Source organism: Monodon monoceros, unplaced genomic scaffold (genome assembly GCF_005190385.1).
Source record: "Monodon monoceros isolate NGI ecotype Baffin Bay Population unplaced genomic scaffold, NGI_Narwhal_1 Super_Scaffold_14, whole genome shotgun sequence".
Taxonomy (NCBI): domain Eukaryota; kingdom Metazoa; phylum Chordata; class Mammalia; order Artiodactyla; family Monodontidae; genus Monodon; species Monodon monoceros.
Genome location: NW_021703770.1, coordinates 12194028 through 12209439, shown reverse-complemented (window position 1 = coordinate 12209439; position 15412 = coordinate 12194028). Strand labels below are relative to the sequence as shown.

The following is a 15412-nucleotide window of genomic DNA, read 5'->3' as shown; positions in this document are numbered from 1 at the left end:
GTGTTTGTTTGAATATCTGCAGTGATAGTGGACTCAGGACCTCTAACACTTTTAATGTCAATATAGTTGCCTATTAGGGATGTGCTAGTCTGGTAGTGAATTAAGTCATTTAATTAGATAAAGAGAATACAATAATTCCCTTTTTGTAACTCAGCAACATGCCTCTTTCCTCTAGTCAAAAGCATCTTCCCTCTATGCATCATCTGTTTTTCTCCGTCTTGAATGTGATCACAAGTTAGGAGTTATCACAGCATCAAAACACCTAGTATAGAAGGCAATACCCAAACTAGGTAAACATTCTATGCAAAAACTTAAACTTGGATTATTCAATAGAAAAAATAAATTTACTTCACAAAACCTGCAGCGTTGAAGAATTTATCAACTTGAAGCATAGAAAGTATTAGAGTATGGCATCTGTTAGTCTAATTTAATTCAACTACAGTTAAGCACTTTAAATTCCCAAATACATGGGGAAATTTTTGAAATACTCAGTGTTCCCAATCTAGAACGAGAGAATTCTAAAGTATAGAAGAATCTTTTGTGATTCAGCAAGGTTGACTAGTGTCTGAAAGCTTCCAAATATAGGAGTTCCTAGAGGTAAGAATGTTCTGGAAGTGCGGTAAAGTATAATATCACGTATTTTACTAGAGAATGCCTAGTGTATATATCACAGGGCCCATAAGTATCTATATTTTCTTACCAAAGAAATACGTAAGAAACAGATTGAATAGTTTAATAGAGATTAGAAAAGTTAAAGGTATAACTAGTTATCAAATTTAACTCAGCTTATGATAGCTTTATTGTAAACATGCAAAGTCCATGTTCTCACCTTTCCCTGTAACCACATCCTTTGCTATATAACTCTGCAGAGCCCTCACTCTGGCAGCAGGCTTGACCACATGACTTGCTTTAGTCAAAGGGATAGTAACAAATGTGACAATATACAGAGGCCTGAAGTGTGTTTGGGTGTAGAAACCGCCCTACCTCTTGCACCTCTGCCTTTCTCTTGAGAACATGCCTAGGCTAGCCTGCTGGAGGAATATAAGAGACATGTGGGGCTAAATCAGGTCCCTCCAGACAGCAGCCAAAGGACTCATAGATGCAACAGTCACTCTGAGACAGGCCATACCCATAGAGCGAACAATTTCAGGTTAGATCAGAAGAATGGTCCAGACTAGATTGCTGACCCACAGATTCATGAACTAAATGAATACCTGTTGTTTTCAGGCAATGTGCTTTGGGTCTGACCCAACAGCTGCTTATTTCCTTTGTCTTTTTATCCCATCACCACAAAACACTCCATGATTTGACAAGCTGGAAATTCAACTTTTGGGATGGACAAAACAGCATTCAAAAGGACCAAGGAATTTTCCCCAGAGCAAATGTTGGGAGTAGTGTGGTAAAATGGAGAGTAACTGAACCAAGATAGTACAGTAAGTCCCCTACATACAAACATTCAAGTTTCAAACTTTCAACGATGCGTACGTGCTTTCACATGTCCAACCATGTACGATAGGTCATGTGTCTGGCATACACTGTCACATGCGTGCATCCACTCCAAGTGGTTGTGTTTTGTGCACTTTACTGCACAGGACTGTATAGAGGACAGGAGTACAGTATCTTTATTTCAAGCCCAGAATGTCTGGAAGCAAGTGTAAAAGCAGTGGTAAATAGCCGATCGTGTTAGTTGGATACCTAGGCTAATGTTGTTGGACTTGCAAACAAACTGGACTTACGAACACCTTCTCAGAATGGAAGTCGTTCACATGTAGGGGACTTACTGTAAATCCAGAGGCTCTTCAATCATAAACACTCTCCCCACTGTTCCCACTTCCCCAACACACCTAGAAATAGGGTCTATGCTTTAACCACATCCCCAAGTTGACATGATCAATCACAATGACAGATATTCCCAATGGAATATGAAACATGGGGGTGGAGGGAACAGAGATGAGGACCATAACTATTAGAAAAGTGAAAAGCCGCACACTGAGCAGTTTATTCTGGTTGAAGCAGAATAAATGCACATGAGAGAAATTAGAATTTTAAATATCCACAATAAAATGCTCAAAGAGAAAATAAGGATATTGGAAATGCCAAGGAAAAATAAGCAATCATAGAAAAGAACTGATTAGAAATAAGTGGAATAAAAACAGAATTGTTGAAATAAAGAGCTGAACAGATAGGCTGAATAATAGAATACATCCCATCAAAAAATGAAAGATTGAGCTGAAATATCAAGTCTAGGACTTTCACAAGAAGGCATAAAGTGGAAAAGAATAATTTAAAGTTAAGCCATATAAAAGATAGAAAAATAACTGTCCATAACCACATATATAAACATTATAAAATCTGAGAAAAACTAATTAAAAGGGAGGAAATATGTAAGTAAATGATTAAGAATATACCCAAATTAAAGAAATATGTAAGAATTAGATTAAATGGTTTAATAAAGATTAGAAAAGTCAAAGGTGTAACTAGTTATCAAATTTAAGTTACCCACATGAAAGAGAAAAACTTCCATGAGAAAAAGCAGATCACCTGAAAGGAAATGACAAGAATTACGCATACCTGAGATGAAAAGTAATGGAGTAATAATAACAAAGTGGTAAAGGCAAGGAATTGCAAATATAGAATATTATAACCAGCTCAATTATCACTTAAACAAGAGTTGAAACACAAATATTTTCAATAATGACCGCAGCAGAAATTTTGCCACAGCCAGAACCTTTGTGAAAGAAGTCTTAGAGTAAGTATTCCAGTAGTAAGAAACGAAAGCAGTAAGATATGAGAAGTAAATTACTTAATCAAATATGTCTTTGTAAAAATAAACAATAACCAATGACATATCCTCCCAAATTATTAAAGTGTATCCAGAGTGCATTTCTAAGTAATAACTATATGATGATATAGCAGGACCAAGGAGAAAGATCAGAGGAGGTAAGAGAGAGCTTTACTGCAAAGGAAGATAAAAATTGGCAAACTTAAGAGGCTGCTTGGGGGAAAAAATAACTATAAGCCTCAATATGTTATGGATAACTAACAAAATTAAAGTAGAACATAAGACCTTCAAACTAACAAAATAAAATTTATCTATGGAAGTTAGTAAAAGGGAAAGATAAAAGCAATATGTATGTATTATAAATAAAAAACATGAAATGAGATTTCAAAAGTAACTAAAATTTATGATAAATTTAAGTAGCTTAAGTGTACCAATCAAAAGACAAAGATTTCAACTGGACCATTCGACAGGGCAATGACAAGTTCACCACCATTTCCTCGTCTTGGATTGACAGAAAAGAAGGCATGTCCTAGTCTTTCTGACAGCTAATTTCTGAACATATGACTGAGTTCTGGACTGTGCAAATTGGCCAGAAGTTGTGTAAATCACTTTCAAGGCTGGCCCTTAAAAATATGATGCTCTAATTCTCCTTTCCCTGGTTGGATCAACTCAAGAGCCAATGTGTTACAGCTCTGGTAGTAGCCTATACCCTTGAGTCCCCTTTTGGAGTAGAATGATGAAGGAGAGCCATGTTTCCCACATCAAACTATGACGTGAATAAAAAATAATGAATTATTGTTGCATTCTTTTGGGGTTTTATTTGTAAGCACAAATTAGTATGGCCTCACCCTGACTAATATTGAAAAAGAGCTCTGGTCATAAATTATTTCCAAGAAACTGCCTGAATAAGGCAGAATACTTCAGAACCCTTGAAATCTGGAAGTGAAGATATTATTCAAGGACACCATCCCCTCCCTGGCACTGATAAGGAGCTAGCCTCTATGGTGCTGCATTTAGTTCAAGAATCAAGAAAACTATATGTTTATATGTCTTCTCAAAAACTAAGGCAAAATGATTTTTAGTATAAGCTGTTCTGAAATTGCTTTGTTAAGCCAGAACTAAAAGACAGAGGTGCAATAAAAATTTAGCATTTACTCAACTCTAACAGGATACAAACTTCATGGAAAGTGTCCCTTGTACCAGTGAACCACATAGAAACAAAGCAATGAAAGAGTCATGCAAAGATATGTTTCTGTTCTTGGTTGCTTTTACCACCTTTATTCCATTAAGTTCTTATACTTGCATTAAATAAGAAATGTATAAATTTCTAAATCACATACTTATAGCAGGTATGCATGTGTCCTTTACCCACCAATTCATAATCACATATGCAAAAATGAACACATGTAAAATGAAATAAAAATAAAAGAGTGAAAACTAACACATCAGGCAAATATGGTTGAAAGAAATATAGTGTAGCAACATTAATTTCAGACTAAATAGAATTGAAAGCAAAAAATCATTATAAATAAAATTTTATCTTGTATGTAGGCTGATAAAAGGAACAAAAGATCCAAAAGATATGATAAAAATGAATATATTACCACATAAAACTTACATACATAATCTCTGACAGCAATTGATGAACTACAAAGAGAAATAGCTACTAAATCAGTAGTTGTAGTTGTAGATTTAAAACCTGTGTTTCAGAAACAGACAGCTCAGGGAAACAAATTAAAAATTTATATATATGATAATTACTAACGGAACCAAAATATACATCAGCGACTTTATAGTCAGTGAGCACAATTTTTCTTTTCCAAGCAGACATGAAACATTCATACAACTCAACCAACTACTGAGACACACACAAAAAAAGCCTCAATAAATTGCAAAGAAGCAATATCTTAGAGTTTTCCAATTATTACTCAATAAAATAAGAATCAAAACCAAATATAAAGTCTTACAGAAACTCCAAATATCTGTAAATCCAAAAAACATACAACTATACAGCACTTGGATTAAAGAGAAATTCATAAGTGAAAGTACTAAATTACAGCTGAGTGAGCACAAAAGCACTCCATGTCAAAATGTCTGGGAACAGTGAAGGAAGTACTGTGAGGGGCATAATATATCCTAAAAATTGTTTACCAGATGACAAGAAAGGTTATAAATAAGTGGGCTAAACATTCCCCAAAACACTAGGGAAAAAAAAAAGAATAAATCCAAAGAAGTTGTGAAGATGAAGACAGAAATCCATAAAGTAGAGAAAAAATATAGATAACATGTTTACAGCACATATGGCATATATGATATGCTAAGGGCTAAGTGCTTTACATATATTGACTCACTCACTCCTCACAGCAACCCTTAGATAAAGGCAAAATTATTCATTCTCATTTTAAAGATGAGTAAAGCAATGCACAGAGAGATTGCATAACTTTCCCAAGATCACAAAGCTAGTAAGGACCAGAGAATGATTAATATTCTGTACTTTTATCAGCTGTGCTCTACTAACCCAAAGGCTGATTTTTCTTTTATAAAGACTTTCAAAGTAGATAAACTTCCAGAAAGACTGATCAAGGAGAGACAGAGAGAGAGAGAGAAAGAGAGAGAGGGACAAAGAGAAAGCATTGTTGTTTTAGTCTGGGTAATTAAGGATAGTTGACAACAAAACCCCAAATCTCACTGGTATAGCATAATAAATGTTTTTTTACCTGCTTATATCGCAATCGTTGGTCAGTCAAATCCACAGGGCAATTCTCCTCAAGGAGCAATCAGGGGTCCATGGAACCTGTGGCAGAAGAAGAAAGAGAAGGATGAGGAACACTGGCTCTTCACTTCCTTGATCTGGAAGTCACACTGTGCTCATCTCTCTTTGGTTTGCACCAACCAACAGTCACATGTCCTCACCCAAAATGAAGATGAGGGAATGTAGGAAAACACATGCATTGTTTCGGTGATCACTAACAACCTCTGCAATTGTTGGAAGAGGTCATAAAGAGGATGTGACCACCACTTGACCCCTTGGGCTGGACCCAGCAATAGAAGGCTCCTCACCCCCTCCCCTGTCCTTTGAATGTACACTCTGCCCACCGTTCCCACAGTGGGAGCCATTTTCAAGGACGCAACTTTGAGACAGTGGGGTGCTGTTGAGACCCTCTGGGTGGTATATGTGACTGAACCCTGTTAAGTCCTCTGTATAAACTTTTAAGATTCTGGCGGGCAGGTGTGTAGATCTACTCATTTTTCAGCCACCCAAGACAAGTCTTTTATGTAAGTTCCCTTGCTTATTAAAACTGCCATCTACCCATCTGAAGTGGTCTGCCTCTGTTTTTAGTCTCTCCCTGCCCTCCATGTATAGGGACTATTTTGTGAACCAGCAGCAATAGATACAAAAAAGGTTAAAAGACTATAAAAGGATAAAAAACTACGAACAGATTTTAAAATATGTATTATTATTTTTTTATTATTTTTAAAGAAATATTTAGAAAACTACTCAACAGTAAATTTGACAGTCTAGCTGTAACAGAAAAATTCCTGGGAAAAGATTAAATGCCAAAATTGGAACAAGAATACATTATGTATGGTCAACAGCCAAACATTAACAGAAATGGAAATTCTTATCAAAAATCTCTCTCTACCCTTGCCCTCGTTCCCAACAAAAAAATAAAGTCCCTGTACCAGCTAGAATCTTATTGTTTCTCAGACCCAAATCGTCCCTTAGTTGTCCTGATTTGTGATACTGAAGCTGGACCCTATAAACATTTCTTCTTTGCCAGCTGACGTAACATTAGGTTTTGTCAGTCCACTGTTATGGAGGAACACTGCAGGAGAAGGGGACTTCTCTACCTGGTTTCCATGTGCTTACTACTCTCCTCTGGCTCCTATAGCATTCAGTGCCCACCAGCAAATTTCAGTGGTACCCCCATGGTGGCATTCTAGTGAGTTCCACCAGCCCCCCAGGCAGCTTCCCTGGGAGTTCAGTGTAAACTCCACAAGGGGTTTGTACTTGGCAAGTTCTCTAGGCTCTCCATATGACTTTCCAAGGAGTCTCACAGGTGATCCAGCAGGAAGTTTCTGGTGAGTTCTGCTAGCACCACAGCCAGCCCCTAGCAAATTCAGGAACATCCCTGTATACAGTGTCCCAGTCCCTTTTCTAGAAAGTCTCCCAGGCACCCCAGTAGGTGGTTTCCTGTTGAGTTTCAGCAGAACTCAAGGGCCAACTTCCCATCTAGTTCCATCATCAGGACCCCAGAAAGCAGGTTCCTGCAACTTTTGATGCCCCACTAGGCAGTTTCCTCATTATCAGCCTGGTCCTATGGCACATAAGTAACTTTTCCACAACCCAGAAAACTATAGTCACGCCCTCTCCAACAAAGTCTAAATCTCAGCCTTTGGTGGGGAGGAGGGATCCCTTTTCCAAATTTGTTCCCCCTGGACTTCTGTCTCAGCCATAAAAGGAGTGAATTGTCTATGTACATGCTATCCTGTGTTCCTTAGAGTTCCACATTACTATTTAATAACTCTTGTTACTTCTTTTTCTCTTCAAATTACTCTATGATTTCTGTCCTCTGACTGGATACTGACTGATACAGTCCAAGACCCAGACATTCTTAAAGGGACATTTCACAAAATTTCAAGGCACAGATAATACATTTTATACAAGTTATCCAGAACAAAGAAAAAATAATAATTTTATGATTCTAGTGCAACCCAGCTTCTCAAACTAGATTAGGACAATACACAAAAACACAATTCCATGTATTTCAATAGATAAATAGAAAAACAGTCTGTGGTACATCCAGGCAGTGGAATAGTTTTCAGCAGTCAAAAACAAATGAGCTATCAAGCCATGAAAAGACATGTGGGAACCTTAAATGTTTACTGTTAAGTGAAAGAAGTCAATCTGAAAAGGCTACAAACTATATGATTCCTTTCTAACTATATCACATTTTGGAAAAGAAAAAACCATGTAGACAGTAAAAGACCAATGGTTGTCAAGGCTTGAGGCAGGGGAAAGGACAAATGGAAGGAACATTGAGGTTTTTTTAGGTCATGAAGCTATTCTGTATGATACTGTAATGGTGGATACAGGACACTATACATTTGTCAATACCTATAGGACCTACAACACCAAGAGTAAACCCTGAAGTAAACTATAGACTCTAGCTAATAATAACGTATCAATAACTGCTCATCAATTGTAATAAATGTAAGGTGCTAAAAATAGAGCAAACTGGGGGAGGGGTGTGAGACAGTGCATAGGAACTCTTTAATATCTACTCAATTTTTCTGAAACTTAAAACTTCTCAAAAAAGTTTAAGAAACTCCACAGCAGCTCATGCAGCTCAATATCAAAAAAACAAACAACCCAATCCAAAAATGGGCAGAAGACCTAAATAGACATTTCTCCAGAGAAGATATACAGATTGCCAATAAACTCATGAAAGAATGCTCAATATCATTAATCATTAGAGAAATGCAAATCAAAACTACAATGAGGTATCAACTCACACCGGTCAGAACGGCCATCATAAAAGAAACTACAAACAATAAATGCTGGAGAGGGTGTGGAGAAAAGGGAATCCTCTTGCACAGTTGGTGGGAATGTAAATTGATACAGCCACTATGGAGAGCAGTATGGAGGTTCCTTAAAAAACTAAAAATAGAACTACCATAGGACCCAGCAATACCACCACTGCGCATATACCCTGAGAAAACTATAATTCAAAAAGAGTCATGTACCATATTGTTCATTGCAGCTCTATTTACAATAGCCAGGACATGGAAGCAACCTAAGTGTCCACCAACAGATAAATGGATAAAGAAGATGTGGCACATATATACAATGGAATATTACTCAGCCATAAAAAGAAATGAAATTGAGTTATTTGTAGTGAGGTGGATGGACCTAGAGTCTGTCATACAGAGTGAAGTCAGAAAGAGAAAAACAAATACTGTATGCTAACACATATATATGGAATCTAAAAAAAAATGGTCATGAAGAACCTAGGGGCAGGATGGTAATAAAGACGCAGACCTACTGGAGAATGGACTTGAGGACACGGGGAGGGGGAAGGGTAAGCTGGGAGAAAGTGAGAGAGTGGCATGGACATATATACACTACCAAATGTAAAACCGATAGCTAGTGGGAAGTAGCCACAAAGCACAGGGAGATCAGCTCGGTGCTTTGTGACCACCTAGAGGGGTGGGATAGGGAGGGTGGGAGTGAGGGAGGTGCGAGAGGGAAGAGTACGGGGATATATGTATCTGTATAGCTGATTCACCTTGTTATAAAGCAGAAACTAACACACCATTGTAAAGCAATTATACTCCAATAAAGATGTTAAAATAAATAAATAAATAAAAGAAACCCCACAATTTCATACCTGCCTCACTTATGAATATAATTGCTAAAATCTTAAAACAAATATTGGATAAACAAGCCTAGTATTATTTACATAACCATACGATGATGAAATAAGGTTTACATCATGAATAAAGTGATGAATCCGCATAAAAATATGTTAATATAATTTAACATATTAATGGCCAAAAGGAAAAAAATTACCTGGTCCTATTAGTAGGTTCAGAAACATACAGATGAAATTCAATACCAATTTATGACAAAAAGTATCACAAACCAGATTAGAAACTCTCTTAACATCATAGTCTATATCTTTAAAGTCGACATTAAATTCGTAATGGAGAACATAAAACAAATTGGGGAAATGTAAAAGTGTCTTTATATAGAGAGGATATAATAATTTCCATTGCACATCCAGCAGAATCAACAAACTATTATAAAGGAGTTCATCAAGCTTTCTGAAGATAGAAAAATCAATAGCATTTTTTAATTTCAGCAATAAGCAATTCAAACAGATAGTAGAAAATAAGATACCATTTTAAAAACTGTAAGTATATAGAAATTAACCTTATAAAATGCACATCTTAACAGATAAAACTTTAACAACCTATTAAAAGTCATAAAGTAGACCTGAATAAATGGAGAAATTACAACATCCATGGCGGGTTTGACTTAACATTGTAAAGATGTCAATTATCTCCAAAACTTTTTCTTAAAATTTCACCAGCACTGACTGCTGGATCCTTCTCCAAAATTCACTCTGGATAACTATGAAAGAGGGAGAGAAGCATGGATCCTGAGAATCTTACAACTATAACCACAAAACAAACAAAAAAATTGTGAGAAACGCATTTGAAGAGAAAAGAAGACTCATGATTTAAAACGGATGGAGAGGAGCTTCAAGGTGGTGGAAGAGGAAGACACGGAGAAAACCTTCCTCCACACAAATACATTAGAAATACATCTACACGTGGAACAACTCCTACAGAACACCTACTGAATGCTGGCAGAGGCCTCAGACCTCCTAAAAGGCAAGAAATCCCCACGTACTTGGGTAGGGCAAAAGAAAAAACAGAGACAACGAATAGGGACGGGACCTGCACCAGTGGGAGGGAGCTGTGAAGGAGGAAAGGTTTCCACACTCTAGGAAGCCCCTTCGTGGGTGGAGACTGGGGATGGCAGAGGCGGGGAGCTTCGGCGCCACGGAGGAGAGCGCAGCCACAGGGGTGCGGAGGGCAAAGCAGAGAGATTCCCGCACAGAGGATCAGGGCCGACCGGCACTCACCAGCCCGAGAGGCTTGTCTGCTCACCCGCCGGGGCGGGCGGGGCTGGGAGCTGAGGCTTGGGCTTCGGTCGGAGCGCAGGGAGAGGAATGGGGTTGGCTGCGTGAACACAGCCTGCAGGGGGTTAGTGCACCACAGCTGGCCGGGAGGGAGTCCGGGGAAAAGTCTGGACCTGCCAAAGAGGCAAGAGACCATTGTCTTGGGGTGCGTAAGGAGAGGGGATTAAGAGCGCTGCTTGAAGGAGCTCCAGAGACGGGTGCGAGCAGCGGCTATCAGCGTGGATCCCAGAGACGGGCATGAGACGCTAAGGCCGCTGCTGCCACCACCAAGAAGCCTGTGTACGAGCACGGGTCACTCTCCACACCTCCCCTCCCGGGAGCCTGTGCAGCCCGCCACTGCCAGGGTCCCGTATCCAGGGACAACTTCCCCGGGAGAACGCATGGCGCGCCTCAGGCTGGCACAACATCATGGCGGCTTCTGCTGCCGCAGGCTCGCCCTGCACTCCGTACCCCTCCCTCCCCCTGGCCTGAGTGAGCCAGAGCCCCCAAATCAGCTGCTCCTTTAACCCCGTCCTGTCTGGGCTGGGAACAGACACCCTCAGGTGACCTACACACAGAGGCGGGGCCAAATCCAAAGCTGAATCCCAGGAGCTGTGCGAACAAAGAAGAGAAAGGGAAATCTCTCCCAGCAGCCTCAGGAGCAGCGGATTAAATCTCCACAATCAACTTGATGTACCTGCATCTGTGGAATACCTGAATAGACAACGCATCATCCCAAATTGGGGAGGTTGACTTTGGGAGCAATGATACATATATTTTTTTCTCTTTTTGTGAGTGTCTATGTGTATGCTTGTGTGTGTGATTTTGTCTGTATAGCTTTGCTTTTACCATTTGTTCTAGGGTTCTGTCTGTCCGTTTTTCTTTTTTTATTACTTAAAAATTTTTTTCTTAATACTTATTTTTATTTTATTTTATTTTAATTTCTTCTTTCTTTCTTTCTTTTTTTTCCTCCCTTTGATTCTGAGCCATGTGCAGGACAGGCCCTTGGTACTCCAGCCATGCATCAGGGCCGTGCCACTGACGTGGGAGAGCCAAGTTTAGGACACTGGTCCACAAGAGACCTCCCAGCTCCACATAATATCAAACGGTGAAAATCTCCCAGAGATCTCCATCTCAAAGCCAAGACCCAGCTCCACTTAACGACCAGCAAGCTACAGTGCAAGACACCCTATGCCAAACAACTAGCAAGACAGTAACACAACCCCACCCATTAGCAAAGAGGCTGCCTAAAATCATGATAAGGCCACAGACACCCCAAAACACACCAGATGTGGACTTGCCCACGAGAAAGACAAGATCCAGCCTCATCCACCAGAACACAGACACTAGTCCCCTCCACCAGGAAGCCTACACAACCCATTGAACCAACCTTACCCACTAGGGACAGACACCAAAAACAACGGGAACTATGAACCTGCAGCGTGCGAAAAAGGAGACCCCAAACACAGTAAGATAAGCAAAATGAGAAGACAGAGAAACACACAGCAGATGCAGGAGCAAGGCAAAAACCCACCAGACCTAACAAATGCAGAGGAAATAGGCAGTCTACCTGAAAAAGAATTCATGATAATAATAGTAAAGATGATCCAAAATCTTGAAAATAGAATGGAGAAAATACAAGAAACGTTCAACAAGGACCTAGAAGAAGAGCAAACAAATAGAGATAAACGACACAATAAATGAAATTTAAAATTCTCTACAAGGGATCAATAGCAGAATAACTGAGGCACAAGAACGGATAAGTGACCTGGAAGATAAAAGAGTGGAAATAACTACTGCAGAGAAGAATAAAGAAAAAAAAAATGAAAGAATTGAGGACCGTCTCAGAGACCTCTGGGACAAAGTGAAATGCATGAACATTCGAATTATAGGGGTCGCAGAAGAAGAAGAGAAAAAGAAAGGGGCTGAGAAAATATTTGAAGAGATTGTAGTTGAAAACTTCCCTAATATGGGAAAGGAAATAGTTAATCAAGTCCAGGAAGCACAGAGAGTCCCATACACGATTAATCCAAGGATAAACATGCGAAGACACATATTAATCAAGCTATCAAAAATTAAATACCATGAACAAATATTAAAAGCAGCAAGGGAAAAACAACAAGTAACACATAAGGGAATCCCCATAAGATTAACAGCTGATCTCTCAGCAGAAACTCTGTAAGCCAGAAGGGAGTGGAACGACATATTTAAAGTGATGAAAGAGAAAAACCTACAACCAAGATGACTCTACCCAGCAAGGATCTCACTGAGATTTGACGAGGAATTAAAAACTTTACAGACAAGCAAAAGCTAAGAGAATTCAGCACCACCAGACCACCTTTACAACAAATGCTAAAGGAACTTTTCTAGGCACGAAACACAAGAGAAGGAAAAGACCTACAATAATAAACCCAAAACAATTAAGAAAATGGTAATAGGAACATACATATCGATAATTACCTTAAAAGTAAATGGATTAAATGCTCCCACCAAAAGACACAGACTGGCTGAATGGATACAAAAATAAGACCCATATATATGCTGTCTACAGGAGACCCACTTCAGACCTAGGGACACATACAGATTGAAAATGAGGGGATAGAAAAAGATATTCCATGCAAATGGAAATCAAAAGAAAGCTGGAGTAGCAATTCTCTAAAAGACAAAATAAACTTTAAAACAAAGACTATTACAAGAGACAAAGAAGAACACTACATAATGATCGAGGGATCGATCCAAGAAGAAGATATAACAATTGTAAATATTTATGCACCCAACATAGGATGACCTCAATACATAAGACAAATACTAACAGCCATAAAACGGGAAATTGACAGTAACATGATCACAGTAGGGGACTTTAACACCCCACTTTCACCAATGGACAGATCATCCAAAATGAAAATAAATAAGGAAACACAAGCTTTAAATGATACATTAAACAAGATGGACTTAATGGATATTTATAGGACATTCTGTCCAAAAACAACAGAATACAGTTTCTTCTAAAGTGCTCATGGAACATTCTCCAGGATAGATCATATCTCGGGTCACAAATCAAGCCTCGGTAAATTTAAGAAAACTGAAAGCGTATCAAGTATCTTTTCCGACCACAACGCTATGAGACTAGAAAACAATTACAGGAAAAAGTCCGTAAGACACACAAATACATGGAGGCTAAACAACACACTACTTAATAACCAAGAGATCACCAAAGAAATCAAAGAGGAAATCAAAAAATACCTAGAAACAAATGACAATCAAAACATGACAACCCAAAACCTATAGGATGCAGCAAAAGCAGTCCTAACAGGGAAGTTCATAGCTATACAAGCCTACCTTAAGAAACAAGAAACATCTCAAATAAACAACCTAAGCTTACACCTAAAGCAATTACAGAAAGAAGAACAAAAAACCCCCAAAGTTAGCAGAAGGAAAGAAATCATAAAGATCACATCAAAAATAAATGAAAAAGAAATGAAGGAAACAATATCAAAGATCAATAAAACTAAAAGCTGGTTCTTTGAGAAGATAAACAAAATTGATAAACCATTAGCCAGCCTCATCAAGAAAAAGAGGGAGAGGACTCAAATCAATAGAATTAGAAATGAAAAAGGAGAAGTAACAACTGACACTGCAGAAATACAAAGGATCATGAGAGATTACTACAAGCAACTCTATGCCACTAAAATGGACAACCTGGAAGAAATGGACAAATTCTTAGAAATGCACAACCTGCCAAGACTGAATCAGGAAGAAATAGAAAATATGAACAGACCAATCACAAGCACTGAAATTGAAGCTGTGATTAAAAATCTTCCAACAAACAAAAGCCCAAGACCAGATGGCTTCACAGGCGAATTCCATCAAACATTTAGAGAAGAGCTAACACCTATCCTCAATCTCTTCCAAAATATAACAGAGGGAGGAACACTCCCAAACTCATTCTACAAGGCCACAATCACTCTGATACCAAAACCAGACAAAGATGTCACAAAGAAAGAAAACTACAGGCCAATATCACTGATGAACATAGATGTAAAAATCCTCAACAAAATACTAGCAAACAGAATCCAACAGCACATTAAAAGGATCATACACCATGATCAAGTGGGGTTTATCCCAGGAATGCAAGCATTCTTCAATATATGCAAATCAATCAACGTGATACACCATATTAACAAATTGAAGGAGAAAAACCATCTCAATAGATGCAGAGAAAGCTTTTGACAAAATTCCACACCCATTTATGTAGAAACCCTCCAGAAAGTAGGCATACAGGGAACTTTCCTCAACATAATAAAGGCCGTATATAACAAACCCACAGCCAACATCGTCCTCAATGGTGAAAAACTGAAACCATTTCCACTAAGATCAGGAACAAGACAAGGTTGCCAACTCTCACCACGATTATTCAACATAGTTTTGAAAGTTTTAGCTACAGCAATCAGAGAAGAAAAAGAAAAAAAGGAATCCAAATTGGAAAAGAAGAAGTAAAGCTGTCACTGTTTGCAGATGACATGATACACTACATAGAGAATGCTAAAGATGCTACCAGAAAACTACTAGAGCTAATCAATGAATTTGGTAAAGTAGCAGGATACAAAATTAATGCACAGAAATCTCTGGCATTCCTATATGCTAATGATGAAATATCTGAAAGTGAAATTGAGAAAACACTCCCATTTACCATTGCAACAAAAAGAATAAAATATCTAGAAATAAACCTACCTACGGAGACAAAAGACCTGTATTCAGAAAATTATAAGACACTGATGAAAGAAATTAAAGATGATACAAATCGATGGAGAGATATACCATGTTCTTGGACTGGAAGAATCAACATTGTGAAAATGACTCTACTACCCAAAGCAATCTACAGATTCAATGCAATCCCTATCAAACTACCAATGGCATTTTTCACAGAACTAGAAGAAAA

The 15412-nt window shown here is 38.4% G+C and overlaps 1 long non-coding RNA gene across 1 annotated transcript in view; it reads right to left on the bottom strand.

Moving 5' to 3' along the window:
* LOC114895601 overlaps positions 1–15412 on the bottom strand; it is a 252062-nt gene that overhangs the window by 111780 nt on the left and 124870 nt on the right. Inside the window, exon 3 of the long non-coding RNA XR_003793598.1 lies at positions 5500–5576. This is a non-coding gene — a long non-coding RNA (uncharacterized LOC114895601). The remainder of the gene's footprint in view (positions 1–5499; positions 5577–15412) is intronic.